The sequence below is a fragment of the Panthera uncia genome, chromosome F2, assembly GCF_023721935.1.
Source record: "Panthera uncia isolate 11264 chromosome F2, Puncia_PCG_1.0, whole genome shotgun sequence".
Lineage (NCBI taxonomy): Eukaryota > Metazoa > Chordata > Mammalia > Carnivora > Felidae > Panthera > Panthera uncia.
The window spans coordinates 70,582,300-70,600,266 of NC_064812.1; the positions used below are offsets into that span (position 1 = coordinate 70,582,300).

A 17,967-nucleotide genomic window follows, 5' to 3' on the forward strand; every position below is an offset into this window, starting at 1 on the left:
ATTCTAACATGAATATAACACAATTTGACCGTTTGTAATTTTTCACTGAGAAAAGAAATGCTGTGCCTTCTTACTCATAACAGCTGATTGGGTTGCAGATTCTTCCTTAGGATACGCAGTGGATACAACTTCAAGGGCCGTTTATAAAGGCCTTGATACATACAATGCCCAGTTCCATTCCAAAATGTTTGTGCTTATTGAATTTCAGCCAGCGCTGAGCATGCAAGTTTCGCTAATATTCTGGCAGCCTCAAGAACATATTTCAGGGGCGCCTGAGTAGCTCAGTCTTGAGCATCCAACTCTTGATTTCTGCTCGGGTCATGATCTCATCGTGGTCATGAGATCGAGCCCCACATCAGGCTCCACACTGAATGTGGAGCCTGCTTAAGATTCTCACTCCCTCTCCCTCTGCTCTTCCCCAACTTGTACTCGAAATGAATGAATGAATGATTTTTTTTTTTTTACTAATTTGACAAGGAAGGAAAAAGTACCTCATTTTAATTTGCATTTCTCTTATTACTCCACAATTTGCAAATTTTCATGTCCATTGGCAGTCGCATTTTCTTTCTATGCATTACCTACTGATATCCTTTACTGCTTTTCCACTGGGCTGCGACTGTTTCTCTGCTGTATTCTCTCACAGAATATGCTGATGCGTCTTTTTAACAGATCCATACGTACACAAAGTAGATGAGTTATAAAACATGAGACTGTTCTCCCTAAGCTGAAACACATACATTTAAAAGAAAGTTGAGGGGTGCCTGGCTGGCTCAGTTGGTAGATCTCTTGATCTTCGGGTCATGAGTTCAAATCCCACACTGGGCATAAAGCTTACTTTAAAAATTTGGTTTTGGTTTTAATATTTATTTTTGAGAGAAAGAGACACAGAGTGTTAGCGGGAGAAGGGCAGAGAGAGCAGGAGACACAGAATCCGAAGCAGGCTCCAGGCTCCGAGCTGTCAGCACAGAGCCCGACACGGGGCTCGAACTCACGAACCGTGAGATCATGAGCTGAGCCGAAGTCGGCCGCTTTAATATTGTGCCATTTCTTGACTTGCAAGTTGTACAACTTCATCCCTTAAGTAGCTTGACTTTGGAAACTTTTTTTTGGTTTATTTTATGTTTATGTTTATTTTATTATTATGTTTATTTTATGTTTATTTTAATGTTTGTTTATTTCTGAGAGAGAGAGACACACACACAGAGTGTGAGCAGGGGAGGGGCAGAGAAAGAGACACAGAACCTGAAGCAGCTCCAGGCTCCGAGCTGTCAGCACAGAGCCATACGCGGGACTCGCACCCAAGAGCCGTGAGATCATGAGCTGAGCCCAAGTCGGATGCTCAACCGACCGAGCCACCCAGGCGCCCCTGGAACCTTTCTAACGTGACCATTTTGTCTTCTCACACATCTTCCCCTCCTCAGATCTTTTCTCTTTCGGGATCTAGTCCAAGTTCAGAATATCAAAGCTAATTTCTCAGCTCCACAGCCAGCCCCCACCCGGCCCGCCCCACGCCCTCAGTCTCCACCGCTCCTCTTCAACCTCCCACAGCCGGGGTTCCGGCGACGCTGGCTGGCCCACTCCAACCACGCTGACTCTTCGCCTCTAGTCCCTCCTCAACTGCAATCCGTCACATGTTGCCAAACTAACCTTTCAACTTCACTCCATCACGTGATGGAACTCAGGCTCTAACCGACACTCGGAACTTCCAAGTTCACCACAGCCCCCACCCTCCTCGTCTAGCCCTTTCTTCCCAGCCAACCGCGCCCCTCCCTGAGCCGGCCGGCCACTCTCGGGCCACGCTCAGCTGACCAGGGGCTGAGAGGAGGAGGGGGCAGGTGTGTGGCAGTGGCTGATCCCTCTCCCCCAGCTCCTATTCTCCCAGGGAGGACACGGGGGACCAAAATCCTCTGCGCCGGCCCCTGCAGGATGCCGTGCGACAGCCGCCTGTTTCCCGCCGGGACCCCTGGCTGGCGGTATCTCCACGATTTCGTTCACGTTCCTTCTCAGCTACTTCCCTCTCCCGAAGGTCAGTGCGAGTCAGGTCTCCTGATCTCCGTTACCCAGCCCTGCACTGGCTGCTCCCGGTCGGTCGCTACTCCACTGACTGTATCACACCTTTTTAGCACTCAATTACACACTTTGCTGTCCTGTTCCACACTGTCACATGTGGGCTGACCTGCACTTCCTAGCCACGGAGACCAACGTTAGTATCTCTCACACAACGTAGCACAGTTAGAACTGTTTAATGTACAAACATTAAAGTCATACCGAAAAGTGAGCGGGAATATTCTAAAGACCTGCATACTCATGATTCTATTATCTTTGAAGGGAGTTCATGAAATTACAGCTTTCACCAGGCATGCCCAGATTTCCAAAAACTAAAAAGATCTTAATACAAACCTCACAGAGAAATTGCCATTTACTCTTTAGAGATGGAAATCTGAAAACATTATTGAATTGTTGTCTGTCGTTAACCGGCCATGACTTTGCATTCGTTAAAGTCCTTCCTAGGGGGCTCCTGGGTGGCTCAGTCAGCTGAGCACTTCAGCTCAGATCAAGACCTCACAGTCTGCAGGTTCAAGCCCCGCATCAGGCTCACTGCTCTCAGCACAGAGCCTGCTTCAGATCCTCTGTCTCCCTCTCTCTCTGCCCCTCCTTTGTCGTCTCTCTCTCTCTCTCAAATAAACATTAAAAAAGGAAAACCTTTCTGGATTAAAAATAAAATAACAAGTCTTTCCTGGAATTGACGTGGTTACACCCCTTTACATAAAGGCGTGCTCTAACACGGATTTGGATAGGCCTGGTTTTGTGTAACCCCATTCCTAAAAGCCTGATGTACTTCAGTGAGCCTGTGAGTCAGGCGTCCGCCCCGATTCCTGTGTCACCAAACGGCCCCTCCCCGGGCTACCATCACCCACTCCGGCAGTGACTTAGGTCACACCCATTTCAGCAAGGAATTCCCTCCCCAAAGCCTTTCAGTCCCTAGTGTCACAGCTTCCCCTCCAACCCCACGTTAGAGCACGGACATCACCGTGCTAACCGACAAAAGCCCTGGAGGGACCCGCGGTGGAAACACCACCACCGTGGGAAAGTGCGTCGGACGATGGGGTTTGAGGAGGCCAAACACCTCTCGCCTCCCCTTCCCCATGCACGTTCTGAACGAACTTTGAGACAGCCAAGCAGGGGGTGCTGCCTGTCACTGAGAAGGCCAGCAAGGCCTCGGGCACGGGAGAACGTCACGCTGCCGAAGACAGAGCCTCCACATCACGCTCGTGCAGAGGCCTCTCTGGCCGTCCCACAAGGAACAGAGGTGGAAGCAGGGCCCGGGCTTCGCGGGCAGCCCCGCCCCACAGCAGGCTCCCAAACTCCCAGTCAGGGTGGTAGGAGGCAGGCAGCAGCCGCCTAGGCACGGAAGAAAGATGCAAAAGGGCAGGAAGTGGCGGGGGGGCGGGGGGGGGGACTGTCCCCCAGACACTGGTTACTCCTCGGCTCTCCTCCGGTGCAAGGAACAATGACGGCAAAGGCCCAGCAGGCCCGGGACTGCGTTCTAATAGCCAAGCGGGTGTCAGGGAGAGTGCAATGTAGTGGAAGGAGCGAGGATGCCAGGACACGAGGAGAGGGCACCCTCCAAAGAGAAGGAGCCTGCAACAGGCCAACAGCGGCCAGGATCCGGGGAGCCAGGAACTGACGACATCAGGGCAGGCTTGAGATGTGAGGCCGAAATTCAAGAGAAAGAGCTCGGTTTGGACTTTCAGGCTTTTGTTATGCTTTGGCAGGAAGGAAGACTTGGGTTTTAGACAGGTTGGGGACATTAAGGATAGAAGTACGGGAGAGGTGCTGGAAACAAAAATACAGAGTTAGGAGTTAATCACACGGAAGCAAGAGCTGACACCGTGGGCCCAAGATCAAGCCGAGATCAAGACCCTGAGCGCAGGTTGTCCACAGGGAGTAGGAAGAAGAGGAAGGAGGAACTGTGAGGGCATCAGAGGCGAGCTCCAGAACCCAGCGGTGCCCCCGTGCCAAGGTTCAGAGGGACGAGCGTTAAGAGGCCAGGGTGGGTAGTGAGGGCTCAGGCAGAAAGGAAGGGAGGAGAGGTGAGAGAGCCTCCGTGTGGATGCTCCCCTTCACCCGCCCACGTGAGCATCCTGTCTCTCGTGGACAATTCTGCCAGGCAGTCTTCAAAGACGGAGCCGACCCACTCGCCACACTACTGTGTTGAGATGACTCCCGTTTTAAAGTTATTACGGGCCCTTGGAGACGACACGGGCTTGAAACGGGCTGTCCCAGAAGAGTGCCGCTGCACGTTCACCTGCTCGTTTTTCGTCCATCCGCCACACAAACTGGAACCGCACGGACCCCAAGGTTTTAATGATTCTGGGCCAGGAAGGAAAATAAAATGTAACAAATACAAAACAAGCTACGGTCCATCCCTATTAGCACCACCTTTAAAGTGGACTCGATTTTTAAACTCTTTTTTAGATTTTTTTTTTAAATGTTTATTTATTTTTGAGACAGAGACAGAGCAGGGGAGGGGCAGAGAGAGAAGGAGACACGGAATCCGAAGCAGGCTCCAGGCTCCGAGCGGTCAGCCCAGAGCCCGATGCGGGGCTCGAACTCACCGACGGTGAGATCATGGCCTGAGCCAAAGTCGGACGCTTAACCGACTGAGCCACCCAGGCGCCCCATCGATTTTTAAACTCTTAACCTGTTTGTCCGTCGTCACCCCTTCTATTAATTGGTCTGCCAACTCGCAGCTACATCTGACTCATTTGCATGTGAGAGAATAACATCACTTGCGATATTGAAAAAAAATATTGCAAGAATATATGTATCGGGCTTCCTTTCTCCTAAGCTATTTTACATTTCCCGGGTATGCCCACCGTGTAACTAACACATTTACCCAAATGTGTGGCTTTTTAGAACACATGAGAAACACCTAGATAAAAATTTAGTCAGCTTTTAGATGGATGGCCCACAGAGATTCTAATTCAGGAGGGTGGGAGTAGAGGAATCTGCATTTTTAGCAAGTGCTCCAGGGGACTGTGTTAATTCTAAAGAATGAGAATGATAAATATCCATTTTAATGTTAGTTATTCTAATCTTTCTATGTCAACTTTTTGTTCCCTTTTCTTTATTTTAGGGAGAGAGAGAGCACGCGTGAGCGGGGAAGAGGAGCAGAGGGACAGAGAGAGAATCTTCAGCAGGCTCCGTGCTGAGCTTAAGACATGGGGCTTGATCCCGCGACACTGGGGTCATGACCTGAGCAGAAATCAAGAGTTGATGCTCAACCAACTGAGCCATCCAAGTACCCCATCACCTCAACTTTTAAAATAACTACATGAAATCCTGAAAGTCACCTAAATGGACTCAGTTTATGGTCCCCTGGAAACAACGGATGAAAAAGCTACCTCAGCCCAGCTCACCACTGCACTCTTCTTAAAGACCAATGGATGCATTATTTCTGCAAAGCAACCTTCTGAATCCCGTTGAGGTAGAAGGTGGAAAGGAGGTGATAAAAACATTCTTTAAAAGCTGCTTTTCTTCCCCCAAAATGATGGATGCGCATTTTCTATGCAACTGTCTCAAAACATGACAAAAGGGAAAGGTGGGGTTCCTTTTACAAAGTAGAATACTGGAAGAGTAAGAAACACACAAGTAAATTTCACAGGGATACGTATTAATGCCGTAGTGCTTTGAATCAAAAGCCCCGTTTCCTTACCTCTAGCCTGGTGTCAGTAGGTGAAAAAGTCAAATCTCTTACTAGATCCAAAAGCTGGCCCAAGCAGCCATTTTTAGAGAAGGTAAAGGTAATAAAGAGTCATTTTCCAGCTTTGCCAAAGGAAGATGTTGCTGTTGTTACTATTATTATTGTTATTGTGTTATTATTATTATATTATTATTATTATTGTCATTATTACTGTGGCAGTGACCCATAAAGGAAAGTACCAATGATATGAGCCATTTCCCAAAGTTCTAAAAAGCCTGAGTGGCAGAGAATGACAGTCGTTCCTCAACATCAACCATTCTGCTCGCAAAAGCCTGGGTTTCCGGGCAGCTCCTTGGACAGCTCACTGCCTTTCGCTCACCACACCGAGACAGTCAAACGATGCTACGACACACTTTCCAGCTGCAGCACAGTGGCACTGCTCGCCAGCCAGCAACTCAGTTACAGCAGCGTCACCACCGGTGAGCTCAGCCGTGTGGGGAAAGGACCCTACTGCGTTACGGTACTGTGTTCTCTCACATGTATTTGAAAGCACAGAAGACAGCGCCTTCCTTATCCTGCCGGACCCCAGCAGCCAAAGGGAATGACTCTCAGCAGCCCACACCAGCCACAAAGTTCCTGAAAACACCAGCCCAGATGTTTATTTTTGTTTTTTAACGAGAGGGGAAAACGGAAAACTTAAAATGCTAATTCCAGTGATAAACCTAGCTCTGAAGCTTAACACAATCAAGACAAAAATTAAAACTTGAATTGCACACACACACACACACACACACACACAAAAATAGCAAAGCTTAAGTTTTAACTAGAAGCTCACTGTATTCAACGGTCAACGGTTTGGGCGGGGGTGGGGGGTACCCTATAAATATCAAGAAAATCTGGAAACATCGCCATAGAATATTTCTACAGGGAAAAGCGGTATTAGGATTTGGGACTTTATTTATTTATTTTTTTACCACCCTAGTAGAAAAAGAACACACATCCACTCCATGACATACAAGTCTACTGATTTATACGTTTGAATTTTATACCTATTTAAGCCATGCAACGTGTGGCTGCAGAAGACGGCATGCTCTCCCATGTGTTAGCGGAAACACTTCACAAGGAGGAAGCACATTCACCCAAGTTCACATACCTACAAAGAACAAGTGACTGGGAACCTCAGTAGCATCCCAGGTTCTTTCCTGGGCAACTCAAGTCCTATGTAAGGAGAAAAGGATGGTAAATGTATTACAACTTGGCTAAACGCTGGCAAGAGACGTTGAGGAAGTCAATTCTGTAGCAAACTGAACACTCGGATGCCGGCTCTTCTTGGACTGACAAAGGAACACGGGAGTGGAACGCCAGTAAGTCTCACAGTGAGCACGCATCTTTTAGGTTGAAACCATTCGCAATTAAGAAGGTACAACATCTGAGGAAAAGAAGCTTCAGAGCTATAATTCGTTAATAGACACCTTTCTGCCTCTCAATTTCTCTCCAGGAGGCAACCCTCCAAAATACAGGTCTGTAAGATCTTGATAAGCTCTTCCTACCCTTCTAAGGCCTACATCATCTTGATGGGACCAAAGCAACTTTCGCAGAGAGGTTAATGCCAGGCTATTAAATGAGCCTGCCCTGATTGGAGTCTGAAGTCTAGCTGTGATTGGGGGCAAATTTACTCTACGATCTCTAAAACTCCATTTCCTCGCCTATAAAATGGCAATTATTGTTCCTACCTCAGCATTTTGATTCCTCCTACTCCAGGATTCAGGGAAACCAGCTCACGTAAATAAGGAGTTGAGCAAAATGGGAACTCACAAAAAGTCCATGCTCCGTAAGTGTTAGCTACTGAGATCAAGCCCTTAGGGTCAGTCACCGTTATTTAAGAAACTTTTGGTTTTGACACAATTGCTTTAACTTGCAGTAAAGATGCACGAACAGTACAGGGAACTCCCATGTATCCATATTTATCAGCTGTTTGCATTTTGCCCAACCGTTCTATTTTGCTCTTAAAGTCGCTTTTGAGTGAAAATACAATGGAATAAAATAAAACGAAAGCTGTCTACACTCCATCTCTTCCACTGTCATGCCAGTCTCAACAGCAGTGGGATTCGAAGGGAACTACCCCAGAGCCTTCCCCTCCCAGAGTAAGGGAACGTTCTCACTTTCCAGGTGCTACTCACACCCCAGACCCTGGCCCCAAATCTACTTCCACTTCAGATCCCATCTCGTGTCTTCCTTAAGCACTAAAAATAGTTTGGAGAGGACAGGACTGAATCCAACGTTCAGCAACTTGAAGACCAAAAGCTACAGATTGCGAGAACACGCTATAGCTCTCCAGTCTGAACTGTGAGGTTCTAATGTTCCGGAACTGATCAAATATGCCCACACCATTGCCTGTCTAGGATAACACCATCCAGCATTTTTGGAGAAGTGCACGTTTGGGGAAAAGAAGGAATGACTGGTTGGCTAGCAAGACAGCCACCATTCAGGTCGTTGGTGGGTATCTTATATATAGCTCGAGAGGAAGCGCTACTCCCTCAAATTTGTCATTTTTATACCTGGAATATCTCAACTGCCTCTGAGTAACCAACAAGAAGTTAGCTAAATAACATCTAGTTATACACCAGGAGAAGGGCACATATAATTTTATGTCTCCTCCTGAGGAAAAGTGAAAATGGCACAGCCAGTCGCTAATGCAGCCCACTCATTCCTTTCTAGTCATGATTTGGGGTTCCAGGGGCTGTTTAAATAAAAAAAAAAAAAATCAAGGGGTGCCTGGCTCAGTCAGTTGAGCGTCCGACTTTGGCTCAGGTCATGATCTCACAGTTCGTGAGTTCGAGCCCCATGTGGGGCTCTGTGCTGACAGCTCAGAGCCTGGAGCCTGCTTCGGATTCTGTGTCCCCCTCTCTCTCTGCCCCATCCCCACTCATGCTCTGTCTCTCTGTGTCTTAAAAGTAAATAAAACATTAAATTTTTTTTTTAAATCAAGACACATGGTTTAATAAGCTCAATGATAAAGAGTTAGCTAATAATAATAAAAACTATTCAGTACATACTATGCCACATACTATACCAAGTGCTTTGGGTAAAGTATCTCACTTAACTTCCACCATAACCCTGGAGCTGGTAGTCTTATTATTTCCATTTTTATGATTCACTCCTTGATCTATCTGATGTCAGAACTCAAGTTCTCAGCCACCACAGAATAAAAACGTCCATAAAAACAATTGCTCTCGCCTCCATGGGAGAGGAAGGGCAGAAAGAGCAAAAGGCTTGGGACCTAGTCATTAGACATGTGACCCCACAAATACAGGAGGCACAAAAAGAGGAAGCGAGGACAGAAATAACCTGGACTGATTGGCTATAGCAATAGAGTAGGACATAGGAGTACAGGGCGCTGCTGGTAGTTTGCCTAAAAAAGACAGAACTGATGGTCTCAGAGCTGGTTGGGGACACAACAGAGCAAGATGGCTACACATGCAGATTCTGGATACTGGCCAATCTGGATTCAAATCCCTCCTCCATCGCTTGCTAGAGTTGTAAGGCCCTGGACGATTTACCTCTCAACCCAGGTCCCCACATCCACAAAATGGAGATAATAATTCTACTCATTTCCTAGGTTCTGATAGGTAAATGAAACAACCCATTAAAACACTCTGCATCATGCCTACTTGATTGGAAATGCTCAATTAATAACTGGTGGTTAGTGGTTATGCTATGACTGGTATTTTTAATGCTGTTTCGTGATTTCTACACCAGTTTGGCTGATTGCCCCAATACACGCCTAATAGAAAAAATAAAGTTTTTTAATTTAATCAAGATTTATAACTTCTCAAGATGAGTCTGCATGATTGTTCTGACAAAATCAATACACCTGCAATTGGCCAAAGCAAAATCCCAAGCACAAACAAGGTCAAGTATACAAGAATATAAAATACTGCAATAGAGAGGTTTCAAAAAAAAGTTCACCTTGAGGATGTAGGCTAACAGTTTCAATATGTTAGTCCCATCCATAAATAAAGTGATTTCTAGACCTGTACACTTTAAAATACATCACCAATCAAGGCATATTTTTGATGGTAACCTGGGCCCAAATCGATTTTATTATTCACTTAGTGCAAAGGCAGGAACTGCCCTGGAAACTAAAGCTTATAATTCTACAAGGGACGTCTCACTATTTGCCTTAGTATCACATTAAACATAATAGTTTTTAGATGTGTTAAAATTATAGACATTTGCTAATTCTGTTTTAAACATCAACAGAATGGATTCTGTTACGGGTATCTTACAGAAGAATATCAAGAGAACAAAGTGGACTCTTAAAAAAACAATGGAAGTAGTCCCCCAACTTGCCACAGAACTAGGGGAAAAAATTAATCGCTGAGGTATCATGTATCCTTTATCATACCTACTGCAACTACTGGGTAAAAATCTCTTAAGTGAAGGATACCAGGATACCAGGGAGAGTACGCGACGCGTCAAAAGTAACACAGGTGTCTGATGCCCTGCCTTTCCCCACACAAAGTCTCAAAGTGGCAATCCAGGTCTCGATGTCCCCGTGCTGACAGTGGCTCTTTGCCTGCCCTCCCCCGCCCCCAATACATGAGATACTTGGTGGAAAAGTCAAATCTGCTATCTCATTGGGCGCTGCAGAGTGGGGCTGGGAGAGGGGAGGGCAAATAAACATCCTCTTTCTTCTTCCACTAACACCCACATCACAGGAACCAGCATGCAGCTTTCCACTGAGTGTCTGCGAAGCCAACGATTTCTTAAACTAGAAGAATACACTGTTGATGAGACCAAAGAAGAAAATATATTTTAAAACAACCAAGTTGAAGAAACAGTGTTATAAGTCAAAGAGTAGGTGACCACAGTCCGTCAGAAGGTAGAGTCAACACGCCAAGCTTTTCTACTATTCCACCAAATGGGAACATCCTACTCCTGAATTTTACATTTTGCCAAATAATCGCTCACAATGGCTAGCGGTAAAATTCTCAGATGAAGCATGTCCCTATGACCAATGTAAGTCCCTAAATTAGCCTGCAAAGCCACACAATCTTGCCTACCCTGAAGGAGACGGGAAGGACTCTGGCAGACTCTATGACCACATCACTGTGGCCATCAGAAAAGCCTACAAGGGGCAATGTAATTAAAGTACCTTTGAAACAGACCCCTCCCCAAAGGCAACGCGTCCCAGAAAAGATATCTTTAAGTCTGATTTCTAACAAAAATACATGGGTAACAGCATCGCCTACGTAAACCAACAAATACAAAAACACAAACATTTCCCTAAAATGCTGTTTCAAGATAAATGTTCAGGATTGTCATAGTTTATCTCATCAGAAGCTTCTCTGGATTTAGCAGTTAGCATCTCTCATTTGCTACCAACCATGCTGTACAATCCACTTTTTATAACGATCGAACAAAGTGGCTTTTAAGATAATTTGCATATCAAAGTTTACACATACTCCACTAAAAACCAAGTAAGTAATGTACCTCGGATGGTGTTTTGTCCACAATCATTTAAGTACTGTATTCATTTCTACCACACCCGTGTATGACTGCGACCGGCCCCTAAAATATGCCTGAGCACAGGGGGGACCCACCAGCTATCAGCTGAGCGCCCAAGGACCTTGTGTCAGGACACGACTAGCAACAGACATCCACCGGCACAATGCGGAGATACGGAAGAACAAGATGTGGCAGAGCCTGCTTACCATAGGATTCTATTCTCCGTCTATGGTAAGCAAATTCACACAAAGTGCTACGTATTAGGCAAGTAGTGAACCAAGTGCCATATAACAAAATGCAAAGAACAAAGGTTTCTGCCCACCCCACCCCCCCGTTCATTGACCCTCACCAGCACTCCTTGATGGGCTCGCCAGACACCATCTTTTGAGAAAGCTGGCAGATTATTTTGGGAAAGTTCTGGAATGCTACCGGCAATGGAAGCAAGACTCAGCAATGGCATCACGGTCCACTATCTGCCACCTCAGTCATATGCTATCAGAACTGATAAACACCCTCCTCAAGTCTGGTCCCCGGCAGGTGCTCCCTGCCTCAGGAAACAGCATCACCAGCCAGTCAGCTAGCCAAGCAGGGTATATGCTAGAAACGTCCATTCCCTGACACCTTCTCCCTAAGAGCCAACCTATGGCTCAAGTCCTGTTCATCGAACATCCTAAGCGTTTCTCAGACCAGTCCGTTTTTCTCCATCCCCATGGCCACCGATTTGTCCAAACCGTTATTATCTCCCCATCACACGGACCATAACGTCAGCAGGTTGGATGCTGTCCCTAACCTATTCTCCCTCCTCTGCCCCATCGCCAATTCAGTCTTCCACAAAACCTGAGTCTGCTCATGTTAAATACTGCTTAACACTCACCAGTGGCTGTTTAATTTTTTTTTTTAATCCCAAATTCCGTATCCTTTAAGCCCCAGCCAAGCTGACCTCTGCCTGCCTCTCTAGTCTCATCTAGCTGCTCTCTGTGCACCTCAAACACGCTACCTGCGCCTAGGTTAGCTAACGCCACCCTCTTCTAGCATCATTCAGATGGCAGCGCTAAAGCCACTTCCTAAGGAGTGACGCCCCACACAGCTAGATGAGTCCCCGAGTCCCTCTCATTCCTCCCGATACCCACTGCATAGCACCTCGGACAGTGCAGCTGCTTCGGTTCTGTTTTCTCTGGGTCCACCATGTCTTCTCCTGGCAGCACTGTGTTCCCAGCACAGCCCCTTGCAGGTGTCAGGGACCCAAGAAATACTCGAACTGATGAACAAGAAAACAGACAAACAGGGAAAACTACAGCCACTCAGTGGCTAAAAGGGCCACCAAGGAAAGTGTCACCGATTCCACACTGGCATAAGCACACAAGCCCACGGAGCACTCAGCCTTTTACGGCCAGGTTATGCTTCTGCATTCCCGGTCCACATTATTTTTTTAACAGAACCCTCTAGAAATGCTTCGCTGAGAAAACAATCATCCTCGCAGTCACCTAACGTTAGTTAAAAGGTACAGGAATCCAGTTATGGGAATGAACACAAGCTTCTAAAATGAAAACAGTAATCACATCTTGGAATAATTAGCTCTACATTTTTCGACATGGATAGTCATAGTTTTCCAAAGCAAAAAAACCTCCAAACTACTACACGGTAGAGACAGATAAATTATTATTGGCGTAAGAACGCCTTTAAGACCTACGTTGTATCCTTAAGCCAAAGGTACTTTTTGCTCGGAACGTGAGAGGGAGAGCGCGCCTCCTGCAGAGCCAGCTCCGTCATCCAACAAAGACAAACCCGGTGCCTCCCCTGTGCCAGCACCAAGCTAGGCACCAAGAAGACGACGATGACCAACACGGCTCTGCAGTAAGTAGGTGAGCGGCCAGATGCAGCTCATTTAATTAATCTCTCTGGGCTTCAGCTTCTTAATCTGTCAAATGAGAAAGCTGGACCAGCTCTGCAAGGCCCATACACTCCACACATCCGAAGCTCCACCAAGGATTGTAAGATGACTTTCTATTTGACAAAATCGTGACGCTTTCCTACTTCTCTTTGGTATCTTTATCACGCAGGTGTGGTTTCATTTAAGAATTTTAACACATTGATGAAAGTAAAATATTAAAGAGCAGTAGTAGCATTTTTAATTACCTTCCCAGCTCCTAACTACCTCCGTGATCAGCTATGGAATTCTGCCGTAACTGCAACCCGACCTGAATGATACCCAAACTGAAATCCAACACCACGTCTTCATATTTTTATAGAACAATTAAGCGATCGTTACTCCCAACTTCTTTTATACTCCAACATCATCCATCATCCTTGAGTATCAAAGGTTTTCTTTTAGGAGTAATACAAAATGACGAAGTTTTCTAGAAAAACAAAAGGAAAATTTTATCTCCCAAACTAATAAAGCTATATGGCTTTACAGGAAGTACTGATAAGATACACAGTACTACTAAATTCTGAGCTGCTAGTGACATGGAAACATAGCTCTTCAGAAAGATACACAAACGTGTCCGCACGAATGGACAAGACAATGAAGAGTCACCCAGGGCCCACGTGTTCCTGACACGTCTCCACATCACCCCAAATGTCCCTTCTCCGTCTTTTTCTAGTGAATTTGGTGAGCTTCCGTGACCTAGATCTATTTAAGTGCTTGTTTGTTTACATCCAGAAAGCGGCTGAATACTGAAAGGGAATCACTTTGTTACAAAGCTGAAGTTTTAAGGGCCATTGTTGGTAGTCACACATTTTGCTCAGCCCTGACTAAGCATTTTTATTCTTGCAATGCCTTATTTATAGATAAGACGGCCACGGCATCTGCTATCAAATCCGAAAGGCCAAATATGGACAATAAATGATGAAAGATAATGGCTCCCTCCAAAGTTAATCTTAAAAGTTAAACGTGAGTGTGTGGTTACCTAAAGAAGTCTCTCCTACTGGAGGGGAAACTCTCTGAGGGGAAGCATCGCCTCTCATGTGGTGTTTACACTCTGAAAGGTCTACCAATGATCACTGAATCAACGGTAAATAACGGATGGTGACTTTATAGCAAGCAAACTTTCTCCAGCACAGGGAAGAAAATGTTGTAAGCCTAGGTCTGAAACGACTACTCTACGCTTCGCACTTAGATTACTCCGTGGGTCACACAGAGCTCCTACACTGAAGCACTCGGACCGTGTTCTCTCATAGATGAAAGTACTCTTTTTGCCAAATTGACCTCACTGCTTAAAAACCATACTATTCCTATAAATATCACATTATGGACTGTGTTTGTATGAGAAAAAAAGTTGTAATATCTCTTTGATACGTTATCATAAAGGCACCCCTTGTGCTATTCGTTTTAACTCAATAAAAGACTCTCATGAAAAAAGTTTTGGAAATAGTCCCGTAAGTTGAACTGATCGAAAACTAAACCAAGTACAGGTGAATCTACAAAAGTTCTATTCTAAAACTAAGTTACTGGCTGTGTTATTTTGAACTTGACTTCTATATTTAAACTTGGGGAAAAGACATCATTATTTTGTCCTCAAAAGAGGAAAATAATGTTTGAGTTTTTAAACCATCACCATCATGTGTGCACAACCTGTATCATTTCTCTACCCTGACTTCCATGTCAAGAAAAAGAAGCCATTTTTTAAGTTAAATTAGAAATACTCCTGTTGATTAAACCAACGTAACTAGAGTCTGGAATTCACATACCAGTCTATACTGTTATTCCTTTCTTACCTAAAAATTCATTTGAATCTTGAAAACCCCAGAAAAAAAAAAAATTCCTCAGGCTTCAATTTACTGGCTTGCACAGAGGGAGGAAAAAAAAATAGAATATATCAAGAGAATATAAATGATAAAATACACAGTGCTGGAAAATAATTCTTAAGTGTCACCATGAGGAAATTCACCTGTTACAAGCCTCACAAGAATCCACTATTCCCTCGTCAGGACACTAAAAATGGGAGAATGCCATATTCCCACTATTTGGCAAAATAAGAAAATTTAGTTCCTAAAATCTATCGCCAAGTCCCTATCCATTTCCAAATTCTGTTTACTTTGTAACTTTTTTCTACAGTACAGATTTTCCAGGGAAAATAAACTTTTCGTGAGCAAATCTGAAAGACATAAAATGTCTCCTATTTATTATTACCTAGAAAGGCAAAACGAGTACTGCTCCGTGCCCTAAGCATCTAGCTTTCAGCCTCTTTATTATCATTGTCAATGAATGGGCCCCAGTCAAATGAAAGCTGCCATTTTAGGGTAAAGACTGGAGGGCTTCTGTTGTGCAACAGCAAGACAAAAACACTCCGCGACAGATGTACTCTGGGGGCTGGGAGACGGATTCAACTTCATAAAATCACTGCTCAAGTTATTTCGGAAATAAGAATTACCTAGTACTCACACATTACTACAATCTAAATAGAATTATAACTGGGATAAATCAGGTTCCCGTGCTGCTAAGGTCGTACTCGCTAAGATTTGTTTGTCACCGTTAGAATGGATCTGTAAGGAAATAAAGGGAACTATTTTTTTTTTTTCCTATCTGATTATTACGGATAGTGAGAACTCCCCCCTCTCCTTATTGGGAGAGAATTGGGGGGAAACACACTCCACCTCTTTGAAAGGTATTGCCCACTGCAAAGACGGCTTAAATTAATATTTTTAGAAAATAAAAATCTGGGCCTTCACACAAATCCTTTAAAAACAAATTAAAATATGTAACGTACCCCAGAAATCAGGCCCAGAGGATGGGCTGATTTCAAGATAAGTTATTTAAATCGATTGCTAGATAATATACAATGGGAAACTAAAAAGTATACTTAGCGAGTGGAGAGCTGGATAGTGTATCTAATTCTAGCAATTCAAAAGGAAACTCTCCATGTGGGTTGCTACTTTTCTTTTGTCCATTGTCTGTTCAGAAGAGGGGGAAAAAAAAACTAGTTTAAAATCGAGGCGTGAACAGTCTCTAAAAGTGACCTCCGGGAAAACCGTCCGACCCATAGCAGGAGCACTCCCCGCGCCGCCCGCTCTACGGGGGCGCTCACAAAGCGGGCGGCCGGCCGGGAGTTTGGGGTGCGCTCCCACGGCGCGGGGCTCCTCGAGGCAGAGCCATCCGGAGAAAGGCGGCTCGGTAATGATGGCTGCTCGGGGCCGGCGGCTCCTTCCCCGGAGCCTCCCGACCCCCCCCCCCCCCCCCCTCCCGGGATCCGCCGCCCTCCCCACCCCACCCCCCCACCCCCGAGCGGCGCTCGCGCGGACGCGGCTGCCCTGCACCGCAGCCCACCGGGTGCCCGCGCCCCTGCACCCCCGGTGAGCCCAGTCCCCGGTGCGAACCAAACAAACAACGCGTCCCCCGCCGCCCTCCTTCCTCTCCCCGCTGACCGCTTGGCCTCCAGCCACCTCGGCCGTTCACGCTCCGAACCGCGGATCTCTGCGGGGGCAGAGCGCACCCGGGCCACCGCGGGGGCCACCTGGTGAACCCCCCCCCCCCCACGGCGCTGACCCCCGGCGGGGTCGGGGGGTGGGGAAGCCGAGTTGCCCTAGGGGGGTTAAAGTCGCTATTATGCAGTCGCCGCCGCCGGCCCGGCCAGCTCGGCAAGGTGGGGTCCCCTCCTCGCCGCGCCTCCCCGCGCTCGCCCCGGCCCCGCTCCCTTTCTTCTCCTCCTCGAGCACTTGGGAGCCGCCGGGGAGCCCCGGGAGCCCCCAGCTCCGGGCTCGCAACTCCGCACCCGCGGCCGGCACCGGCTGGGGTCCCGACGCCCCCAGCGCCGCGTGTTCGCGCCGCCCCCGCCCCACGCGGCGCCCCGCGCACTTTCCCCGCCGCCGACCCACCTCGCCCGGTGGCCGTCCCCGCGCGGGCCGGCGCCGCCGCGCCAGGAGGGACGCACTTTGTTCGCGCCGGTGCGGCCGCCGCTCCCGGCGAGCGCGGCGTGGTCGGTCCGGAGCGGGGGGCGGGGGCGGGAGGCGGGGGTCGCCGCCGTCCCCGAGCCGCCGCCGCCGCTCAGCCGCCCCGCGCCCGCGCGCCCATCGCCCACTCGCACTTGAGTTGGAGCCCAACTTTTCCTCCTTCCTTTTTCTTTCGAATGGAGCCGGCAACTCGTGCTCGGCGCCGGCGGGAGGAAACGCGCTCGCGCTCCCCCGCGCGCAGACACGCTCCCTCCTGTCCCCCGTCCCCCCCCCACGCCGGCAGCACAACAAAAAGCCATTTACATGCGAGGAAGTGACCCTCGGCCGGACCGCGCGCCCCCGCCGCCGCCGGCCCCGCGGACGCAGGCAAAAGTTGGGGCGCCGGGCGGCGCTCGGGGCGCGGGTTCGGGCCCCGCGGGCGGCGACGCCGGCGACACGGCTCGGGCGGCGCTGCGCTCCAGCGCCGGCCCCGGCCCCCGCCCGCCCTCGCCCCTCTCCCCGCACACGCCCAACTCCTCGCTCCCAACTCCTCGCGCGGCCCCGGCCCCGGCCCGGAGCGATTTCCTGCCGCCGCCGCCCCTCCCGGAGGCGCCCGGCGAACTCTCGCGCTCACCGGGTCGGTCGGTAGGGCTCCTCCGCTGCCCTGTGCCGAGGGGAAAACAAAACGCAGAGCGGGCTCCGGAGTTGGCTCGGCGGCCGCGGCCAGGGGGCTAATCCACGGGCGCGGAGTTGGCCAGGGGCGAACGGGGCTCTGGCGAGTTTCAGGGTCTCCGGGTCCCCGGGCCGCCTCTTCAGCGGCGCTCCTTTGTGTAATTTCACTCGATTCAAGTTTAATCCGATAGTTCCCGAGCACGAGCGCG

The 17,967-nt window shown here is 48.0% G+C and overlaps 1 protein-coding gene and 1 long non-coding RNA gene across 5 annotated transcripts in view; one reads left to right on the forward strand and one right to left on the reverse strand.

Moving 5' to 3' along the window:
• The window catches only part of CHD7 (chromodomain helicase DNA binding protein 7), a 190,168-nt gene extending 172,207 nt beyond the window's left edge, over positions 1 to 17,961 (reverse strand). For 3 of the 4 annotated variants that reach the window (XM_049633368.1, XM_049633367.1, XM_049633365.1), the window contains exon 1: positions 17,721 to 17,961. The gene's annotated coding sequence lies outside the window, so the exon portion shown is untranslated. Of the gene's footprint in view, positions 1 to 17,032; positions 17,115 to 17,720 lie in introns of those variants that run through there. The other variant, XM_049633366.1, reaches the window with a different exon arrangement.
• Positions 1,711 to 6,380, forward strand: LOC125924666 (uncharacterized). Its single transcript, XR_007458508.1, has 2 exons — positions 1,711 to 2,026; positions 5,141 to 6,380. It is a non-coding gene; the product is annotated as an uncharacterized LOC125924666 (long non-coding RNA).
• Positions 17,962 to 17,967: the final 6 nt, after the last annotated feature.